Here is a 22005-nt window from a genome sequence, read left to right as displayed (position 1 = left end):
GTTGAGCGTTTATGATGATTGTAATTACTACCATGAATTGTATATGCTGAATTTATATATGAGTTTTGTTTATTTGGGATGGAGGCTGTTGTTGGAAGTCTTGAAGTGATGATTATTGATCCATTTGACCACAGGTTTGCCACCATTAGGCGCCTAGTGGTTGGCTCACATTCTTAGGCCCCTTGGTGTTTTTCCTTCCTTTTGCTGGGATTGGAGTCATTCCTTGGAACATATGACACCTTTATGGGTCATAGAAAAGAGGGGATCCATGGATTAGTGTTGAGTTTTGCACCTTTGGCTAGGTTGCATCTCACCATTAATGAGCTTGGTGGAGTCCAATCATATGAAAAGATGATCGTATTTGGCTCAGACAACTATGGGTTCAAAAATAATAAGGGTGGTATAAGGATGGCATTTGCATATATGCAATGACATTATATAGTTATACGATTTACATTACATGATTTATTATTTAATTAATATTTATTTATTTACTATTCTTTTATTTTTCCCCACTAGCCGAAGTATCTCTAAAACATGTCTGCATGCATTTTATAATAATTTCATGCGAAGGATTGGGATCTGCGAGGGGGAAGCAAGCAGAGACTTGAGGCAACTGTTGTATGCCACGATTTGAATTATTGCTTGGATGACTGTTAAATGTATTGTTTTGGATCATGACCAATATATATATATATATGTATATATGTATGGACAGTACAATATTGTTTTGGATTGAGAGCTAGTAGCTAGACGGGCCTGAGGTCCTAGTATTTGTGATTCATGATATATATTTTGTTTTGGATTTGTGATTTATGACGACGACGACGAGGGTGTTGTTATAGAGGTTGATTATAATTGTGGGGTATCCTTGTTTTGCCAATGTGCCTTTTCCAACATCATCAATATTTCCAACATCAATATTTTATTATCACAGTGGATATTGTTTAAAAATGTTTTAGCAAGCGAGGTGTTGCATTTTTGGCAGCAACTATGTTAGTTAGGCACGATGGGTTAAACGAAGAGAGGGAGAGGAAGATGAACGGCTGCGATTATAAAGGTTGAAAGTGACTGCACATGGGTTCTTAATTATAGTTTCATGAACCTCATTCGTCTATTTTATACAAGGGAGATTATTTTAATTAACATCAAATTTTACTATATAATAGATTATATAAAACAAAATTTGCATTGCTAAGGATCAGTACAAGTTGCTCGTGGTGCTCAATTTCCATGTGTTCGCACCAATGAAAGCAGGGATCCGCATTCAGCGCGCTCGATCTGTGCCATTCATTTCTTTCTCAAATGATCTTTATTGTTGATTTGAATTTTTTTAATATTATATTTATAAAAGTAAAAATATATAAAAAATTTTAAAAAAATTTAATATTAAGTTTGGACTATTTTTTATTCTTATTAGAGGACGGATGCCGTGGTGGTCACCTAGTCATCACCCTAATGGAATTTGGATAGTTCAGATTTTAAGGTTTTATTTTTGTTTTATATTTATTTAAACAAAACTATGCAAAAAACATAGAAATCTTCAATTAATATGTTTATCACTAATTTGGCCAGTACAGATTCAATCTGGATCACCCATTTTAATACTAATTCTTAATAATTTTTATAAATTAACTTTCCAAATGTACTCTGAATAGTACAGATATAATCTTAAAGGTACAATTTAATATTAAACTTTTTTTTATAATTTTTACAAATTGACCATCTATGTATACTCTAGATAGTCCAACTTTAATATTAATTTTTTTTTATAATTTTTATATATTTTTAATTTGATAAACATAATATTGAAAATATTTTAAAAAAAATTTAAAATAAGCGAAAGAGGTCATTTGGGGAGAAAATGAACAGTCCAGATCACCTTATAGGTGATGAGCCAGCAGTGCTCATCAATCCTGATGAGCATTGAATACGTATCCGACAAGTTGCAAGCTTCGGCAGTCATCACCACAATGAGCATCATCAGCAGGGGTGAGAAGATCTGAGTTGTCTAGAATTTAATTTGAACTGTCCAAATTTAAAGTTTTTATTTTATAATTTTATATTATATTTATTAAATTAAAATTTATTAAAAATATATAATTTTTAATAAAGATGTTTATCGCCAATTGATTTTGGTAGTATATATCTAATTTGGACAATCTAATTTAATATTACAAGTTTTTAAAATTATATAAATCCACTATTCAAATGTAATGTCAGGTAAATTTGTTTTTTCTTATTTTTTATTTTTTGATATGAAGAAGGTAAGAACCAAGATATCAAGTTAAAATCCCTTCAACCTTAGCTCAACTTCCACCAAAATCCAAGCACTAGCAACACGTAATGCTCCCAAGCACTTCCAAGAAGTCCAGAATGATAGCCTTAGTAAAAATTGACCTTATATACTCCAAAACCCTAACTTTATTGGCTAAAAATTGTTCACCTTTGCACCAGATTTCTTTATCTTAATACCTTCTAGAGCATCACTTAATGTTCAAAAATGCCCCCAACATAGGCTTAAATTAAAATATCAATAAATTAGCTTGAAAATACCAAAATAGAGCCTTGGTATAAATTTCTAAAACAATATGTACAATATTCCTGACTTGATCATATTTAAAATACGTACAATTGGGTCAAAATATGCTAAAAACCCAAGAAAAATATTATAAAATGACATGAAATTCTAAAGGTTAACAATGATCAATGAGCAATTCATTTGATTCATGGGAGGTACACCTGAGATTATGATGTTACTTGCCTAAAACGATTAATATTTATGTTCATATTGTGTATTATTGCCAGTTTTGGATCTTATTGCATTTCATGCTTGATTTCTTATTGAAACTATGTTCTGTTAATGTCTGCTGATAGTTGAGGACAGAGGCCTTTAGGTGGTTGGATGACTGATGGATTTATCTATGTGATGAGGGTAGTCCATTCATACCCTAAGCATTACCTGTTTCTTTTTCCAAGTTAGTGCAGTGGGGTCACCTCTGGCTATTCTTTTAGTTTTTTTTTTTTTCTTGTGCTGCCTTTCTTCCATAAGTGAATATAGGTAGGTTCTTTCAAGTTTAGAAGGAAAACTGTTCTTTAGCCCTATTTTAATTGTATTCCACTTCATTTTGTGTATTATTTAGTTAATAAAGGGCAAAAATACATATTAAATCAAGGTAAAATGACCACTTATCACTGGTCTTCTAGATATCTTATTTTATTTGATACAATGCTCCATTACTAAAATACTGAAAATAAACCCTAAATATACTAAACCTGGAAAATCAAATTATTTATTTTCCATAATAGACAAAATAATCGAATCTTAGTTGGATCGTTGGATGGCACTAAACTTGGAATATATAATTCATGACGAGCCAACCAAGACTGTAAACTCGGTATATATAAGGAAGACCAAGACTCTTTAGACCCAAAAAAATAAAAAAAAAGAAACCAAGACTAGATCCCTTGATGTTTGTAAACTTGTAATATTGAGATCATCATAGTGACCAAAATATCAAATTAGAAACATTTGCCTCCGTTTTCTTCCTCTTATTCAAATCTCATGTTTTCTTGAAATGATTCCATGAGAAAAAATATCATTCAGGGACCACTGAGATCAATATTTAATATCAATCAAGGACCAAAAGATTTTAAAATATCATTGCAGGACCAGATGACTGATTTGAAAATAAGATAGATGGGAAAAGAATATAATACCCATGCTTTTTTTAAATTGACAAGTAGTCATGTGTTAATTAACAAGTACTCACTCACATTTAATAAGAAACCATTCATTAATTGAGAATTTCAAGAATCTAAGAGAGCTTGAATGTGGGAGAAGGAATAAGTAAAGGTCATGTTTCAACAAGTAACCGTTTGTAATTAACAAGTATATATTTGCATTTAACAAGAAGCTATTCGCCCATTGACAAGTTCAAGAATATAAAAGAGCTTAAATGTGGAAAGGAACAAGTGAAAGTCAAATTTCAACAAGTAGTCATTTGTTAATTAACAAGTACTCACTCATATTTAACAAGAAACCATTCATTAATTGACAATTTCAAGAATCTAAAAGAGCTTGGATGTGGGAAGGAACAAGTGAAGGTCATGTTTCAACAAGTAACCATATGTAATTAACAAGTATACATTTTTCATATAACAAAAAGCTATTTGCCAATTGAAAAGTTTAAAAATTTAAAAGAGCTTGATTGTGAGAAGAGACAAGTGTAAATCATATTTTAATAAGTAGTCATTCGTTCATTAACAAGTATTAATTCACATTTAATAAGAAACAATTCACTAGTTGACAATTTTTTTTTTAAAAGAAGAGAAGAAAACTAGGGGTATTATAGTCTTTTCTCATGTAAAATTATTTTTAAATCAATCTCATAATCTTATATGGATATTTCAGAATCTCTTGGTCTTTGTTTGATATTAAATGCTTCAATGGTCCTTGAATGATATTTCCCTTTAAAAATATTTCAAACAGTACTGATATTCCTATTTGCCCCTCACAAATACACAATCCCTGAGAACAAGCCTCTACGAGATTTATATATTACTTGCTCGTTTCTTTTCTCCCCGCTGGCAGACTTACTATTCCGCAAAATTAGTTCGCACCACATGCAATGTATCTTTCTCACGACTTATTTCACAGATTTGTTATGAAACTTTCTATCACAATAGTACCCAAGCTATTCACAAGAGAAATGTTATGGACAAATTTTTGAAAGTAAATTCCCTTACTAACCTTGGGGGAAAATAGTACTTTCTACAACTGAAAAAATAATTCAAACAAAAAACTGCCAGTCTGCCAGCCCTATATCTACTGACGTACGTTTCTAATATTGGAATAATTTATAACGGCCAAATTTAAATCGACAGCACTTGGAATAATTTATAATGGCCGGCTTGACTCTCATTATTTATATAATTTTAAAAACTTATAATATTAAATTAGATTGTCCAAATTAGATATATACTACCCAAATCAATTGGCGATAAACATCTTTATTAAAAATTATATATTTTTAATAAATTTTAATTTAATAAATATAATAAAAAATATAAAATAAAAACTTTAAATTTGGACAGTTCAAATTAAATTCTAGACAACTCAGATCTTCTCACCCCTGCTGATGATGCTCATTGTGGTGATGACTGCCGAAGCTTGCAACTTGTCGGATACGTATTCAATGCTCATCAGGATTGATGAGCACTGCTGGCTCATCGCCTATAAGGTGATCTGGACTGTTCATTTTCTCCCCAAATGACCTATTTCGCTTATTTTAAATTGTTTTTTAAAATATTTTTAATATTATGTTTATCAAATTAAAAATATATAAAATTATAAAAAAATTAATATTAAAGTTGGACTATCCAGAGTATATGTAGATGGTCAATTTGTAAAAATTATAAAAAAAGTTTAATATTAAATTGTACCTTTGAGATTATATCTGTACTGTTCAGAGTATATTTGAAAAGTTAATTTATAAAAATTATTAAGAAATTAGTATTAAAATGAGTCATCCAAATTGAATTTGTACAGGCCAAATTAGTGATAAACATATTAATTGAAGATTTCTACATTTTTTACATAGTTTTGTTTAAATAAATATAAAACAAAAATAAAAACCTTAAATTCTGAACTATCCAAATTCCATTAGGGGTGATGACTAGTTGACTACCATGGCATCCGTGCTCTAATAAGAATAAAAAATAGTCCAAACTTAATATTAAAGTTTTTTTAAAATTTTATATATTTTCATTTTTATAAATATAATATTAAAAAAAAATTCAAATCAACAATAAAGATCATTTGAGAAAGAAATGAATGGCACAGATCGACGCGCTGAATGCGGATCCCTGCTTTCATTGGTGCGAACACATGGAAATTGAGCACCACGAGCAACTTGTACTGATCCTTAGCAATACAAATTTTGTTTTATATAATCTATTATATAGTAAAATTTGATGTTAATTAAAATAATCTCCCTTGTATAAAAATAGATGAATGAGGTTCATGATGAAACTATAATTAATAACCCATGTGCAGTCACTTTCAACCTTTATAATCGCAGCCGTTCATCTTCCTCTCCCTCTCTTCGTTTAACCCATCGTGCCTAAATAACATAGTTGCTGCCAAAAATGCAACACCTCGCTTGGTAAAACATTTTTAAACAACATCCACTGTGATAATAAAATATTGATGTTGGAAATATTGATGATGTTGGAAAAGGCACATTGGCAAAACAAGGATACCCCACAATTATAATCAACCTCTATAACAACACCCTCGTCGTCGTCGTCATAAATCACAAATCCAAAACAATATATATATCATGAATCACAAATGCTAGGACCTCAGGCCCGTCTAGCTACTAGCTCTCAATCCAAAACAATATTGTATTATACATACATATATACATATATATATTGGTCATGATCCAAAACAATACATTTAACAGTCATCCAAGCAATAATTCAAACATGGCATACAACAGTTGCCTCAAGTCTCTGCTTGCTTCCCCCTCGCAGATCCCAATCCTTCGCATGAAATTATTATAAAATGCATGCAGACATGTTTTAGAGATACTTCGGCTAGTTGGGGAAAATAAAAGAATAGTAAATAAATAAATATTAATTAAATAATAAATCATGTAATGTAAATTGTATAACTATATAATGTCATTGCATATATGCAAATGCCATCTTATACCATCCTTATTATTTACGAACCCATGAGTTGTTAGAGCCAAATAAAATCTTTTCATATGATCAGACCTCACCAAGCTCATTAATGGTGAGATGCAACCTAGCCAAAGGTGCAAAACTCAACACTGATCCATGGATTCTCTCTTTTTTATGACCCATAAAGGTGTCATATGTTCCAAGGAATGACTCCAATCCCAGCAAAAGGAAGGAAAAACACCAAGGGGCCTAAGAATGTGAGCCAACCACTAGGTGCCTAATGGTGGCAAACCATGTGGTCAAATGGATCAATAATCATCACTTCAAGACTTCCAACAACAGCCTCCATCCCAAATAAACACAACTCATATAAATTCAGCATATACAACTCATGGTAGTAATTACAATCATCATAAACGCTCAACAATTTTGCTTCCAAATCAAATGATATATTCTCATTTTTCAAAAATTTATGCACATATTTAATTATCAATACAACATCCCACTTAACCAAAAATTTCTCATAAAATCATATTATTTTGAATATACATTGCATCTTATATATTCCACCCTGAAACAAAATCAAACATGCGAGGTAAATTAAATGTGGTTTCCTTTAATCAAGAAAAGAACAAAAAGAGTTACCCTTACAAACGCCTTAGCTGAAGGGCGCAAATTACTGAACTTAGTCTACAAAATCATATGAATTCTCATAAATACCAAATAAATCGGCAAAGTCGTTCTAAACCAATTTAAATTATAGCTTTCCCCAATAATCACATGATTAACCTCAAATTAATCCCTTTGGGCTCCTCATTCATCGCCTCAAATTTCCCAAAAATACAAAAATCCAATCTAACAATATCTATACCAATCGAACCGTTTTCTCAACACTAATCCGTCCAAACAATCCTCTATCAACTGTAATCACCATCCAAATCAACAATCATCAACAATTAGAACCTAGCTAGGACTTGCGCTCTAATATGTTCGAGAACCTCAAATCAACAAGATAAACCAATTAAACACTTTAGGAGTCCCTAGGTAGCTTAATCATAATCATTAAACCAAGATTAATTGGTAGAAACCTCGAGGAATTCAGAACCCTAACCCTTACATCAATTATCAACCTCAAATAACCTAAAACATAGAAAAGGGAAGTGGATTAGAGCTTAGAATCATTTACTAGAGAGTTGAGAGGCCTCAATCTGTGCTCCAAAACTCCAACTCAACGAACCCTAGCTCTCTCTCTCCCCCTCTTTCTTCTCTTCTAATTATGTCATTTGATAATTTCTAGAAAAAGTTGATATTGAAGTTATCTACACATGGCATAAATTGGATCTTGAAGTTAACACATAAGAACCAAGATATAAAGCCAAAATCTCTTCTAATCTTTAAATCCAAGCTGAACCTCCACCAAAATCCATGCACTAGCACACCTAATGCTTCCAAGTACTCCTAAAAAGTCCAAAATGACAGCCTTAGTTGAACATGACCTTTCTAGACTCTAAAACCCTAACTTTATCAGCCAAAAATTGTTCACCTTTGCACCAGATTTCTTTATCTTAATACCTTCCAGAGCATCACTTAATGTCCAAAAATGTCCCCAACATAGCCTTGAACCAAAATGTCAATAAATTGGCTTGACAATATCAAAATAGATCCATGGTGTGAATTTCCAAAACAATATATGCAATTTCCTAACTTGAGTATTGAAATTATGTGCAATTGGTTCAAAATATATTAAAAATCCAAGAAAAATGTGAAAAAATGACATGAAATTCTAGAGGTTATCAATGACTATAGTGTGAGCTTTTCATTCAATTTATGGGAGATACACTTGAGATTATGATGTTACTTGCCTAAAATGATCTAGACTTCATTTGTTTGTTCTAAAACTATCTATGCAAGCCTATTTAAATTGAACTATGGTTCCTAGTACCATGCGTTTCATTATTGTGGCATAACAATTTTCAAGGGAACATGTAAGTAGAGCCAAGGGGGAAGCATGCTATGGCTTGAGGCTAGTTATTGTAAAGCCTTAAACTAGTTATTTATGTTTATGTTGTGTATTATTGCCAAGTTTGGATCTTATTGCATTTCATGCTTGATTTCTTATTGAAAATTTTTACGGTTAATGCTTGCTGATAGTTGAGGACAGAGGCCTTTAGGTGGTTGTATGACTGATGGAATTTATATATGTGATGAGGGTAGTAGTCATTTCATACTCTTAAGCATTACCTGTTTCTTTTTTTAAGTTAATGCAGTGGGGTCACCTCTGGCTATTCTTTTAACTTTCTTTCTTTCTTGTGTTGCCTTTCTTCCATAAATGAATATAGGTTTTTTTGAGTTTAGGAGGAAAAACGTTCTTTAGCCCTATTTTAATCATATTTAACTTCATTTTATGTATTGTTTAGTTAATAAAAGGGAAAAATACATATCAAATCAAGGCAAAATGACCACTTATAACTAGTCTTCTAGATATGTTATGTTATTTGATACAATGCTCCATTACTAAAATACTGAAAATAAATCTTAAATATCCTAAACCTAGAAAATCAAATTATTTGTTTTCCATAAGAGAAACACAAAATAATCGAATCCTAGTTGGATCGTTGGACGGCACTAAACTCGGAATATAATTCATGACGATCCGCGCAGGACGGTAAACTCGATTTACGTAAAGGAGACCAAGACTCTTTAGCCCAAAAAAAAAAAAAAAAGAGGACCAAGACTATATCCCTCGATGTTTGTAAAATTGTAATATTGAGATCATCATAGTGACCAAAATATGAAATTATAAACACTTGCCTCCGTTTTCTTCCTGTTATTCAAATTTGATGTTTTCTTGAAATGATTCCATGAGAAAAAATATCAGCCAAGGACCATTGAGGATCAATATTCAATATCAATCAAGGACCCAATGATTCTGAAATATAGTTGCAGGATCAGGGGACTGCTTTGAAAATAATGTTAGATGGGAAAAAAAACTATAGTAACCATGCTTTTTTTAAATTGACAAGTCATTTGTTAATTAACAAGTAGTTACTCACATTTAACAAGAAACCATTCATTAATTAACAAGTGCAAGAATATAAAAAAAGCTTGGATGTGGAAAGAAACAAGTGAAAGTCATGTTTCAACAAGTAACCATTTGTAATTAACAAGTATTCATTTGAATTTAACAATAAACCATTCTCTAGTTGACAAGTTTCATAATCTTTTCCCATCTAAAATTATTTTTAAATTAGTTCCATAATCCTGCATTGACATTTCAGAATCTCTTGGTCCTTATTTGATATTAAATTGCTTCAATGGTCCTTGAATGATATTTTCCTTTTAAAAAATTTCAAACAGTATTGATATTCCTGTGTGCCCCCTCACGAATACACAATCCCTGAGAACAAACCTCTACGAGATTTAAAAATTAGTTCGCACCACATGCTATTATCTTTCTAACGACTTATTTCACAGATTTGTTATGAAATTTTCTATCAAAATAGTACCCAAGCTGTTCACAAGAGAAATGTTGTGGACAAATTTTTGAAAATAAATTCTCGCACTAATCTTTTGGCGGAAAATACTACTTTGTAGAACTGAAAAAATAATTCGAACAAAAAACTGCCAGTCTTTCTTTATCTACTGACGTACGTTTCTAATATTGGAATAATTTATAACGACCAAATTTATATCGACAGGACTTGGAATAATTTATAATGACCAGCTTGACTCTCATTATTTATAAAGAGAGAAGACCTAGACGAGATCTCTCGATCTACAATATAATTAAGTCATTAATAAATGAGCCAGACGTAGGATACAAACACATAATTTTTTTTTTCAAAAAGAAAAGTAATATAAAAATTTGTAGCCCGCCGGTGGGGGGTCTATAAATACCATTCACGCCAACGAAGGAAGAGCACACAAGCAATCCCTATCTCTCTCTCTCTCTATCTCTCTCTCTCTGATCATTTGTCTGAGACCTTCATTGCTGGATAAGTAATGGAAGTAACAGCAAAGCTACCACCTCCATCAGCTGGGAAGGTTGTCACTATTCTCAGTATTGACGGAGGTGGGGTTAGAGGGATCATACCTGCTATTCTACTTATGAAACTAGAGGAGGAGTTGCAGGTACGTACATTGTTATAATAGTATGTAAATCTGGGTCACTCGTCTGTTGAGTTAAGATATGATTTTCTCTATTTTTATTTGATTCAGAAAGTTTCTGGGCATGAGAATGCGAGGATCGCAGACTATTTTGACGTGATCGCGGGAACTAGCACAGGTGGAATCATCACTGCAATGCTCACAGCCCCAGATGGGGTCCATCGTCCTATGTTTTCTGCTCCACAAATCAAAGATTTCTATAGGAAAGAATCCCCAGAAATTTTCCCCCCAAAGAAGTACGTAAATTTCAAATTTGCATAACTAATTTTCCTTGAAAGTAGTTTGGTGATGAGAAACCCAAGTACTGTTTAAGGTTTTAATTGGTCAATTTTGAATCTTTCATATGGTACTCACGTAATCCTCTTCAATATTGTTTTATTCAAGTTGGTTCAAATCTATCTGGAACTATCTCTACAAGCCCAAGTACAATGGAGAGTATTTACATAGTGCAATACAGTTCTATCTGGAAGGAAAAGGACTACATGACACATTGACTAAGGTGGTAATCCCAACATTCGATATGAAACAAGTCCGACCCACTATTTTCTCAAGCTTGAAGGTATAAATATAATGATCGCGTTCATTATCCACTACAATTCATTTTTTTAATATGGCTATCAGACTGAATTAAATTTAAGCATTATCAAGTTTAATTGGGAGTAACTCTCCCAAAGATATGGTTTTAGCATTTACATGAACTCGAACTTGAGCCCAATACCTCGTGTTTAAGCGACCATACCTCATTTTATTTGGACTCATGAATGTTAGTTAATTCATCCTCAAGTATTGATATTCTCCCTGTTTATTGTAAGCATTTTGTAAAATGTGAAGAACAATTAATAGATTTAACCTAAAATGATTCCCAGAAAAAAGGGGAAATTATGTGAATTAATTTTGGAAATGTAAATTTGGGGGAAAATATTTTGGAATATCAACTAATAAAAACAGTTTTTTTTTGTTTATGTGGATTACTTAAAAATGTTGGATAATAATAAGCCGGGGGAGTATCATGACTTTGGACCATGCACCCATGTTAAAATTATGTGTACAGGTATTTTATTTCAAAAGATATGAAAATTTTTGAAATAAGTAAAATTTTTTATGATTGTATTTTCTAAAATGATCATCAAAAGTTGATAATTAATAAACTTATATGGATATGGACGATATGCAGCTCCCTGGTGGCTTAGACGCCCAGCTATCAGATATTTGCATTGGAACTTCAGCTGCGCCAACCTATCTACCACCTTATTATTTCAAAGATGATGAAACAGAATTCAGATTGATGGCGGTATCATAGCCAATAATCCTGTAAGCTAATATATATGTTAATTTATTATATGTAAAACTATGACATGTATAATTTGTTAAATTTGAATGGACTTGGAAACATTGCAGGCATTAATTGCTATAAGTGAGGTGACACAACAAATAACGATGAAGAATCCTGATTTCTCAACCTTTGAACCAAATGACTATACGAAAATCGTGCTGGTGGCTTTCGGAACTGGATTCCTGAAAGCCAATGTTTACAATGCCAAAGATGCACAGAAGTGGGGTATTTTGAAATAGGCTAAACCTAGCATTGAATTTGCACTTGATGGAAGTCAGGACCTTGTTGATTATCATCTTGCCTCTGTTTTTCGTGCCCTTGGAGCTGAGAGCAACTACCTTCGAATTCAGGTACATCCGTCATCTCAGATTTTATCATCCACACTTCAGCAATCGAAAGTCTTATATTGGATAAATTTTGGCTTCATAATTAATATATAATAAAAAAGAAGGACCCATAAACTTGAGGCTTGAGATTTTGAATTATGATGTGGTGTTCTTTGGTATTAGAGCTAGGTTTCGCCAAATTCAACTTGAAAGCCTGTTATTATGCACACATTTGAATAAACCATTTCTTTTATTCATATTCTGCAGACGGATGTATTAAGTGAAAATATGGCTGATTTGGATTGTGCCACTGAGAAGAACTTGGGTGATCTTGAAGCTTTGGCAAATAGTCTGTTAAACCAAACTGAGACGAGGATGAACTTGGACAACTTCAAGCTTGAACCTATACCCGGTGGTCCAACAAATGCAGAGGCTATTCAAAAGTAAATATATACACACGCACACAAAACACATAGCCCTAACAAGTAGCTTATTTCTTTTAGGTTTACTTGCAAAACTTGAAACCCTAGCTAGTCAAACAAGAATCTTACTTTGGCATCTTCAATATATAGTTCTTAATGTCTGGTTATTGAGTCTCTTTTTTCTTGTTTTGTTATCGATGCAGGATGGCTGAGATACTTGTCAATGAGAAGAGAGAACGTCTGGCAAATATAAGCACTCAATAAGTAAAGTCGTTCTGCAATGTCATTATATATGGCATTAAAATTGGCAATATTGGAGTCAATAATTAAACTCAGTTTGTGATTTCGTTAAGGCTTTAATAATGTGGTTGTGTTAAGTTGATTGTTGTGTGGTTTAATGATTGTATAATGGCTTGAGAGAATAAGTAGCCATCCTCTTGGGTCCAACTCTGTGGTAGCTACCTATTTATTTCAGTTGTGCGGTGCTGTGGTTTGAGGATGTTGTACCCTATTCTAAATTTGAATGCAATAATGCAAAGCCTATATTGTGTGTCGGGTTGATATATATATATATACTCCTTCTAGTCCAAAATATAAACTTTTTTCCAATTAATGTTGGTCTAAAGTATAAGTAATTTAGTATTTGTAATAATTATTTTTCCCATTTTATTACCCTTTATATTTATTAATTTAGATTCTTGTATCAATGAATTTATGACCTTCTTACCCATCATAAATTGGAATTAGGGGTTGAAAGGAAAAAATATATATTTTCATGAGAATAAGGATTTTATTGATTTATGAAATATTGTTAAAAGCTACTTATATTTTAAATTGGAGGGAGTACATATTAGAAAAGTTTGATATATAATTATAACCCCCTAATTGAGTATAAAAATGTATCAATATATTAAAAAAAGAATTCAATAATAAATGTATGAAAAATTGTTCAGATTAACCAAATAAATTAATAGAAATCTTATCCTAAATTTATAAGGGGGAAAATCCGTTGGAATCCATATCATTGGATCATCTTATTTATTATTAGTATTTCATTAACCTTTTTGTTTTTTGGAGCCCTTCTCATGAATTATTTAGTTTCAAAATATATAAATAACATGAAAATATATTCAATAATTTGATTTTGAATTATTTTGATAATTTTAATTTTAATATAACTTTTTTCCTTCAAATTACTTTTACAAAGATAAATACTAATTACATTGAACACTATACATTATGACACAAAGGTATTATAGCTACTACAATATTTGCTTATTTTCTTTTTGAAAAAATATAATTTTAAATTCCTGCACTTCACTCGAGTTTTACTATAGGTCTCTATACTTTTTTTTTTTATATAATTAGGTCTCTATGCTTTTATTTTTTGGTGTTCTAGGTTCCTCCATGAGCAATATTATAAGAACTTAGGACACTGAAAAAGTGCAACGACCTAGAATATTGAAAAAAAATATATGATCTATAGCAAAACTCGAGTAAACTACAGGGACTCAAAGTTATGTTTTTCCTTTCTTTTTTCTTTGTTATCTCATGTTCATTCAAATATAACAAGTGATGATATTTTATTTCTCAGTTTTATCTTCTCTCAATTTTCTTGAGTTGAAAATAAAGTAAATCTTTTATAAGTATTTTTATTATATATAAATACAAATCTAGATACATGATTTTAAAAACCATGCATGCTTATTGGATTCGTTTAGGAAATAGTTTTTCTTCCAAAATTTTAATCCTATATTTAAATGTGCATAAATGAGAAGTTAGGCTTGGTTTGAATAGGAAAAATTGGAGGAAAATAATGAACAAAAAACTAGAAAGAAAAACTTTTAAAAACATTGAAATTTAATGACTTGTTCATCACCGGGGAAGGGATAGGGCTGAGAATAATGTCCACAGAGGACTATAGTCTTAAAAAATAATATACAATTTATAGAAAATATCAAAATACCATTCTCTTGCATTCTTTTTCAGAGTTCAGATTATAGAAAATTCCTGATGACTTCTGAATACCAATACAAAAAAAAAAAGAATAACATTTTGATATTTTCAAATACATGTTATGCTTTCAAGATTATGGTCCTCTTTCCATGTTTTATTTTCCCTTCTGTCACAATCCTCCCATGTGACAATGTTTTTTCTTTGGGGAATCAACAATGGTGGAAATAGGTTGGTTCGAGGCATACAATTAGTATATATGTATAAATACAAATTTAAAATTATTAATTTTTTTTTGGTAAAGTATCCTACTAATTCCCATTCCTATTATAGGATGTACTTTAGAAATATTTTTTTAATCCTTAATATAAAGCATGTGATAGGATATTAATTACATTTTTTCAATGTTACTCTTATTTAAACTCATTAAATATGAAATAGAATATAATACAAATTTTAAAAAGCTTCATTTAAACATGGATAATACTTAAAGTTTATTCTATTTCAAACAAAATTAATGACTTTATCATATTTTATTGATTCCAATGAAATGTTAAATAGATATGCTTTATAATAAGGACAAAGGGAGTACATTTTAGACTAACACTAGTATATCACTCGTGCATTGCACGGGATGTTATTTTTATAACTTCTAATGGTTAGATGGTAAAAATATTTACGTATGGAGTAATTATATGGCTAAAATAATAATAAGACGTAACTAATATGTAAATGATCAATATTTAAGAATGACGGTGAAAAAATCATGGTGATGATGTGTTAGGTAAATTTTAATCATTGTTTGATCTAAAGTAACACATATTGTATATGAATGCAACCACTTATTACACCAAATAAAGAGTCAACAAAAAAACAAATTAAGGCATCTTAATGAATAGGCGATTGTCATGCATCAGTTAGATTATTGAAAATCTCCCTATAGACTATGTTCGATGTAACATTTGTGGGCTTACCATCTTTATCAAGGATTAATATCTTTGATGCTTTCCCACTTCGCACTTAAGATATAGCCATATATAGCTAGCCATGTGTAAAGACAAGTCTTGGTAAATACCGCCCAACATTAAGTAAACTCTAACCTTGGCTCTTGTTTATGGTCATAGTGAAAGACAATATAATTGGAAATTGTCTCTTGTGAAGAGTGAAATGGCAGTTGAGAGTCAGAAGGTGACATATCAATCCTTAGAATATAGAACTTTGTCCCAACATTTGATCCTAAAATTATTTGTGCTTCTAGAATATGCTTTCCTACTTGGGTGACAATTAGACACATGCCATTACAAAGACCAAGAGATTTATCAATATTTCTTAAAAGCATAATAGGAGCTCTAGCTTTAAGTATCAGCTCATGGTTTGGGAGGACAGACATTGATATTGAGTTTAAAAACTTAGTGGAATATAAGTCATCTATTGAGTCAATATTTCTATCTTGCTTGCACACACTATCTGAGCTTAAATATAACACTTCATCTTTAGGAATCATAGATAGCATATATTGATTAACCTTATTGGCTATAGGCAATGTGGGTGCTAACATAGCCCTATCTCTAAAATAGGACAAGTCATTGAGATGACTAAACATTTGGATACATAGAATCAACTTTTCATTTTATAAGTTCCCCAGAACATTGCAGTAAAATGCCATTTGGAATGGTGATTTTTGCCCCTCCATCATTATTCTCTACAATCATTCCATCTCTATAGCAATGATCTATTGTGCAAAATCATTAAGCTTGTTATTTGTATGGGAAGAATTTGTTAGCAATAGTCTTACGTTCTTAGTTAGAGTCATTAGTATGCAATCCTTCCATATATAGGATGAGTTAATGGATGCAAAAATGATGTCCTTCCACCCATCTCTAGTTATCACTAGAAGTATTTGATGAAAATCCCTATAAAAAAACTATAACCTTACCACCAAATGGCATGGCAGCCACCAAACCATTTTAAAACTTTAGGATATCCCTCAGTGTTTTGTCAACAATGATTAAAAAACCGAACGAAATCGGACAATCAAACTGTCAACCAGTCAGGCTAACAGTTTGGTTGAGCCAAAAAAACCATTTGGGTAGTTAAGCCAGATTGACTTGCTTTGGACCGATAGTCGGACCGGGAACGAATCTAATTTTTAAAAACTAGACTGTTCAAAAAAATGCTCTTTTTCTTTTTTCTACAAAAATTTTTGTATCAATTTTTTTTTTAGAAAATGACCAATTTTTTTAATCATTTGATATTATGTTGTATCATATGGCTTGTTAAGTCATAATAAACTTAAAATATTTGATTTTAGTTTTAAGTTAAGTAGCAATTTCATTTTTATTTCTTATGTTTAGATTATTATATACATATATAATTTTTTTAATTTAATTATTATGTCATCAATTCAACCCTTGGTCTAACCTGATTGGACCATGTGAATCATGAACTATTAACACTTTTTGGTTCAATATTCGATCCAATTTTAAAAATCTTGTTTGTCAACTACTTCAAAGCAATACTTTCTTGCCATAGGTGTCTCATCCTATATTATTAATGAGGCGTGACCTATCAACTTGTGAGATGACTACCTTGTTTTATGTTGCAAACTGAATCTTCATGAATTGCAAGAGATATACAAACTGAGAGTATGTGGTTCTTCCACTAATAAGGTTATTCCACTTGATGCAACATTTAGAACAATCCTGCCACTTGATCTTAGAGAGGTTGACAAAGTGTTTCAAATATAGGTTTTACTAGTGCCACCATAACCATACACAAGACATAAATATAAATTGCCATTGGGGCTGAAATTAAAAACTATACCTCCCTCTCACACACAATGAAGTTAAAGTTTCCAATCTTTGCAATTGATTGAACCTTTCACAAAATCTCATACATCCTCACAACACGTAGCTTGATAGATTGGGAGTAGTGACCTTACTCTAGCTTCGAAAGCAACTAAACATTGATGCAGGAAACCATGATGAACTGAGTGGCAAGTAATGACAAACAATAATAATGTGTACAATGCTTAAAAATTAGACAAAGGCTAATGGTGTATCTACTATTTATATAGACTTGCTGTAGCTATTCAAGTTAGGCGTGCATATAATATATATAATATAAGGAATGTGCATAAACTACCTAAAACATAAACTACATAATATGCATAATATACACATTTATCATTTAATTTATTTGACTCAATTAAAAAATTTCCAATTATCATAAACTACCTAAAAAAATTCCAATTACCTAAACTTCCTAAAATGGTCCAAATCACCGTGAGAAATCTCCAAAAAGTTATTTTATTATGATTGTTTTATTATGGTCAAAAACTTCCTAAATTACGATTGTTTAGTCATTTGATGTTAAATCCTAAAATTATTGATCAAAATAAAATGGATTCAAGAATTCAATTTGCTCACAAATTTATCCCATGATTATACTTTCCATAACTTGAAGAATGAAATCACAAAATTAATTCACTTTATCCACACACATTAAATGCATGTATTATGTTTTCAAACAATGAATAATAATTATCATTGAGAAATTATTTAACCTGCGTACACTTGTCATCACTGGAGAAAAACATGGAGCTGATATGGCTTCATAATAAGCTGACACGTGTGCTTGGGGTTCCTGATTTTATGCAGATATATATATATATATATATAGATTAACTAATAGAAAGTGCCTTATATTTTGGACATTTTGGAGTAAGTACTTCTAACTATCTCACCCAAATTAATAAGAAATAGTTAAATCATTAAAATAGTCTAAAAATGAAATAACTCTTTTGGTTTAATGCTACTTAAAAAGTAAGAATTAAAAAGAGAGGAAAAGTTCTTAGAACTTGTAATAAAGAGTGATTTTTAGAAAACAGCTAATTAATGTTTCGTTTTTCAATCCAAAGTAACTAATTTATGTAATCATTAATTTATTTTAAAAAGTGACTAATATATAGAATCGAATGAGTGCAAGATAACTTTTAAAAATGCTACTTGATCCAATATAGGATAATATGTAATATTTACGGGGTTTTTTTTTTCATTCTCACCTTTCTCTCAATGATTATTAGTCTGACTTTAATTTTTTTTTATTGCATTGTGTTATTGGATTTTTTAACTCCAAGACGTCACTTAATTTTGATCATTTATTGCATTGAAAGGTAAAATTGAAAGATTAAGATTTCTTCCATCACGGTTTGCAATATACTTTTAATTTGCAGGTGATTTTTTGTTCCAAAATACAAGATATTTGATGAAAATAAGATTTTGTTAATTGTATTTGTTCTAATATTACCCTTCCCTTCTTATATTCTTCCACTATCTCTATTTATTCAATGTTTCACAAATAATGATATATTAAAGAAAGAGTATTTTTAAAAATTTATATTTTTGTTTTTGAGATTGTAAAGTGTAAATTTTATTAGTATACATAATTTTTTTAAAAATATCTTACAATTTGGAATCGAGGGAGTTACTTTTAACAAAAGAATATAAATACCATTCTTTGAAAAAGTATGAATTACTTACTTTTATCCTATATTTTCTTTGATCCTATTTATCAGTAAGTATACTTTTAAGTTCAAACATGCTTTATCAAAACTAAGGAATACTTTAAAAATCATTAATCCTCTCTAAAGGTATAATAAGTTTTTAACTTTGTTCTTATTAAATATACATTCTTTAATTATATATTCTCTTACACTCATAGGTGATAAAAAGGACATTTTGTGATAAAAAAAATCAATGATATGCCTTATAGTTAAGATAAAAAAATATTTTCTCTACATCTTATAAATAGGAGCTAGAAGAGCACTCCATCCGGCCATAATATACGATATTTGTAACTAGTTCATAGTTCTAAAAAAATTAGATAAAATCTTAATCTCTTAGAAAATTTTATATATTTTCAATTTTTAATTATACCCTTAATGAATACCCTATATAAGTGGCTTGATAATCGCAATTGAAATTTAAATGTATCATTTTTAAAAAAAATTAATAAATGAAGTTGTAGTATAATTAGAAAATAAATATAAAGATTACTAAAAATTTCTCCATACATGAGTAGTAGTATTGAAGAAAAAATAATAAATGAAATAGTAATTTAATTAAAAAATTAAAAAATTACTCCATGCTAGGGATTATTATACTTAAGAATGGTACGCTAGCATGAATGCAGGTGAACGTGTGGAAATCATGCACCACGTGCAACACGTTCAGCCTCTGTGCTTATCTGCCTAGATTTTAATTTCATATTTGAAGTTTTTATTTTATATTTTGAGTAAACCAGTGACTACCCATCCATGTTGCTAAAATTACAGGGACAACTCTTTTACTTTTAAAACATACACTTTAATTTAATCCTTAATATCGTTAGGAATACTTTATTAAAGAATCTAAAATAATTAATTTTTTATTTGTAGTTATGTAAAAAATTTTAAATTATTAGTTTGTCCTTATGATCTAATTGTTTCCCACTCTCCCAATAAAAACTTTAAATAATTAAGATTTTCAATATTTAAAATAAAAAATTTAAATTTTTCTTAAAATAAAAAAATGAACACAAATCAGTGAGTAATTTATTATATTAACTTATTATTTTATAAATTTTTTGATGAAAATATTTTTAAATTTTTTGAACTGCACGTTTGAGTATTATTTTAGCCAATTTATATATTTAATATTTTTAAAATTACCAAATAAATCTATTTACATAATAAAAAATTTAAAATATACATGAACAAGTAAAAAAATATATATGCATTAGTTTTTTAAATATTGACATTATTGTCCTGTTGTTAAAAGACCAAAACGACCCTGGCAAATCACATTTGAAAATCCAAAAAAAAAAAAGGTTCAAGTAGAGGCTTTCATGGGCAGTGGAATGGACAAACAAAGAAGAGGAAGAATTGGCAGCATCAGCAGCTTTTTAACTTCTTGGCAACTTGAGGAGTAATCATGTGATACCAAGGAGACAACATACCCAGGGGACATCAGCGACAGCATTGGAGTTTCTGCGGCTTTGGGTTTAAGGTGCATTATTTGACACCCTTAATCTTCGTTTCTCTACTTGTTTAATTTATTTGGAAGTTTCTATTGTGATTTGTGGGGATTTTATCCCATGAACAATAAATTACAATTAATTTATTGGCAATGTTGAAATAGGTTGTGAACTTTAAGAAGTTTGGGTGGTGAGAAAGGATGGTGAAGGGGAAGCGGAATTAACAATCTACCTCTTTAACTCATTACTACCAACTTTAGAAAGTCCATATGTAGGTGTTATTTTGCATAGAAGAGGGAGGATGGGGAAGAAAGTGGCATGCCATCCTTCCAATAGGATAGATTTTAAAAATTAGATATTATGTCATATACCTTGGGTATAATTTCTTTTTGAATGCATACAAGCCCAAAATTTTTGTCAACTTCTTGCATATATGAAACCTGATGAATATGGACAAATACCTAACTTAGCTTTCGATTTGCACTTGTCCCATAACAAGACAATTAGTGAGTATAATATAGTTGAAACATATATAGGTTCTAAACTTCATGATGGTTGACACATTTGGTTAATGTAGGTGGGACTGTGAGATGGTTGCAAAGATGGCAAAATGAGAAGAGTGTAGATTAAGATAAACATACAATCATTCCTACATGACATGTTCAAGTTTCTCTCAAGTGAGTGAAGTTGTATGATTAAAATAAATAAATGTTTTGCAGGAGGATGCGACAAAGAAAAGGATGGAATTGGTTTGGTGGCTGATCACCCATAAGAAGAATAGATTGCAAGAGGCTAGCATTCATATCATTTGGTCAACAATCAAAGAAAGAAAAATAGATTGAGTATAATTATGATGGATTTTTTTTTTGTACATGTTCATGTCCATCAACTTGCTTTTATCTACATAGAAAAATAGATTATCTACCTTGTATTCAAAGTTTAGGAAATGAAGATTTGCATAAGATATTAATTGTTTATATCATATGTTATTATACATATATATTTGAATATTATTTTTGGTTATCATGAAAATATGTGTTACATACATAGGCTCTGCTATTACATGTATATACATATATATATTTGAATACCCTTT

General features: G+C 30.5%; 1 protein-coding gene and 1 pseudogene across 1 annotated transcript in view; one reads left to right on the top strand and one right to left on the bottom strand.

Annotated features, from left to right (window-relative positions):
* The window catches only part of LOC129289491 (patatin-like protein 1), an 86670-nt gene that overhangs the window by 5169 nt on the left and 59496 nt on the right, over positions 1-22005 (bottom strand). The gene's annotated exons all lie outside the window — the stretch shown is intronic.
* LOC129289493 (patatin-like protein 2) lies at positions 10662-13494 on the top strand (annotated as a pseudogene).

The sequence above is a fragment of the Prosopis cineraria genome, unplaced genomic scaffold (assembly GCF_029017545.1).
Source record: "Prosopis cineraria cultivar Desert tree isolate PC_DT_omini unplaced genomic scaffold, ASM2901754v1 PC12, whole genome shotgun sequence".
Classification (NCBI taxonomy): domain Eukaryota; kingdom Viridiplantae; phylum Streptophyta; class Magnoliopsida; order Fabales; family Fabaceae; genus Prosopis; species Prosopis cineraria.
This window is presented reverse-complemented; position numbering and strand designations above follow the sequence as displayed.